Source organism: Jaculus jaculus, chromosome 8, assembly GCF_020740685.1.
Source record: "Jaculus jaculus isolate mJacJac1 chromosome 8, mJacJac1.mat.Y.cur, whole genome shotgun sequence".
Classification (NCBI taxonomy): Eukaryota; Metazoa; Chordata; class Mammalia; order Rodentia; family Dipodidae; genus Jaculus; species Jaculus jaculus.
The window spans coordinates 25,202,767-25,205,378 of record NC_059109.1 but is presented as its reverse complement, the minus strand read 5'-3'; the positions used below and the strand labels follow the sequence as shown (position 1 = coordinate 25,205,378).

The following is a 2,612-nucleotide window of genomic DNA, read 5'->3' as shown; positions in this document are numbered from 1 at the left end:
CTTAACAAATACTAGGTCAATATACAAAACCAAATCGTGTTTAATTTTTAAACAGAAAAATTAGAGAACTTATAATATCTGACATAAACATAATACAAAAATGTAATATGCAAGAGTAAACTAGCTATATTTGAAACAAAAGTCAAGCATGGAGGCTATTGGAAATTTCCAAAACTGAATTGCACACATCTAGTCAAGTGATTTTCCATAAAGATATTGGGAAAATGGGGAAATTGTAAAATTGCAAAAGTTTGGGAAAAGAACCTTTAAACTTTTAAAGCACACACACACACACACACACACCCCATATGTACTGAGCTTAAATATTTGTGATATGAAAGCACAACGTGGCCATTGGAATGTTAAATGTCCCCACAGCTTTTGTGCTTGTGATTAATCCTCAAACTCAGTTTCCAGCTAATAGTAAGCTGGGAGGGGAAGCCTTGTTGCAGGTGGTATGTAACCGAGGCTAGACCAATATACATTCTTGAATTGCAAACCTCATGTTTTCTCTTGGAAAGGCTTCTTTAATTTGCATAGATAAGCTACCCAACCCTCATCCTATGGCTTTTATTTTTAATCTCAGTTAATGCCAAATGCATCCCTCCCACTGCCCAAACCAATATTATTGGAGTCCTTACTTTTTTATCTTTTCCTCTGCATTAAAATATAGTATGTAAGCAACTCACCTGAGCTTGTTCATCAAAATATATCCAGAATCTCGTGCTCGAGTCTTCGCTGCAGCAGAGTCTGGATCTCACTGCCCCCTGCCACAGACGCCCATCCTTCGAGCTCTTCTGGTTCCTGTTGGTTCCAACTCCAAGATGGCAAGTCTCAAGGACCAGCTGATTGTGAACCTTCTCAAGGAAGAACAGATGCCCCAGAATAAGATTACAGTCGTGGGGGGTCGGGACTGTGGGCATGGCCTGTGCCATCAGCATCTTAATGAAGGACTTGGCCCATGAGCTTCTTCCCATTGATGTCATGGAAGACAAGCTAAAGGGAGAGATGATGGACCTCCAGAATGGCAGCCTTTTCCTTCGAACACCCAAAATCATCTCTGGCAAAGACTATAAAGTGACTGCAATCTCCAAGCTGGTTATTATCACAGCTGGGGCACGTCAGCAAGAGGGAGAAAGTCATCTTAATTTGGTCCAGAGTAACGTGAACATCTTTAAGTTCATCATTCCTAATGTGGTGGAGTACAGCCCCAATTGCAAGCTGCTTGTGGTCTCCAACCCAGTCGACATCTTGACCTATGTGGCTTGGAAGATAAGTGGCTTTCGCAAAAACCATGTTATTCGAAGCGGTTGCAACCTGGATTCAGTCAGGTTCCACTACCTGATGGGAGAAAGGCTGGGAGTTCACCCATTAAGCTGTCATGGATGGGTCCTTGGGGACCATGGAGACTGTAGTGTTCCTGTGTGGAATGGGGTGAACGTTGCTGGCATCTCCCTGAAAACTCTGCACCCAGAACTAGGCACCGATGCAGACAAGGAGCCGTGGAAGGAGGTTCACAAACAGGTGGTGGACAGTGCCTATGAGGTGATCAAGATGAAAGGCTATACATCCTGGGCCATTGGATTGTCAGTAGCAGATTTGGCAGAAAGTATAATGAAAAATATTAGGTGGGTACATACAATTTCCACCATGATTAAGGGTCTCTATGGAGTAAAGGATGATGTCTTCTTTAGTGTTCCTTGCATCTTGGGACAGAATGGCATCTCAGATGTGGTAAAGGTGACCCTGACTCCTGACGAAGAGGCACGCTTGAAGAAAGAGTGCTGATACACTCTGGGGGATCCAGAAAGAGCTGCAATTTGGAAGTCTTCCTAAGATACACCACCTCACTGTTGAGGCCACAGCAGGATTTCTGTGGGAGATGTGTGCATTGTCCTTTCCATGTGGTCTCTGATTAGCGCAGGTGTATTAAGATGACCTGGGGAGACATCAGATCCTGACGTTAGAAATAGGAATGGTTTGCACAACCCCACAGATGTATCCTGATTGTGAATGGTACTTGTGTAGTAGGAAACCGGTTAGTATAGAGTTCCACCACCTCTGAAATACCACTGCCAGCATTGCACAGGCTCCAACTGCCCTTTAAACCTAATGTGTTACTGTGTGCTATGTGACTTCACCAATATTTTTTCCCAAGCAGTGACCTCCTGGGATCCAGTGTATAAAGCCATTATTACCTGTCTTGTGCATAACTGTTCAGAGGATCTTATTTTGTGTATTATATGTGTCAGTAATGTACATTGCCATTTAATGTAAGAAGTAAACTCTATGTAAGAATAATGCAACCGCCTACCCAAGTGTTATGCCACCTAAAACACCAGATAAACCTTGAACAGTGACTACTCCGGATTTATTAAGATATGAAGTCATAAATTGCTATTCTTATATTTTTAAAAGCTGGACAACCCTTTCAGTAACTTTTCCAGGATACTATTATGAGCAACTTCTTATTATGAATTTATAAAAGGTGTAACTAGATTGGCTGTGTTGTATTAATACATTTCTGTTATGATCAGTGGTTTCAATATACTAAGCTCCAAGGTTATCTCCAGAATCTGGCCTCATACACTTGTTATAATAAGATGAATAAT

The 2,612-nt window shown here is 41.9% G+C and overlaps 1 pseudogene; it reads left to right on the top strand.

Moving 5' to 3' along the window:
• Positions 1–824: 824 nt before the first annotated feature.
• Positions 825–1,803, top strand: LOC101596493 (annotated as a pseudogene).
• Positions 1,804–2,612: the final 809 nt, after the last annotated feature.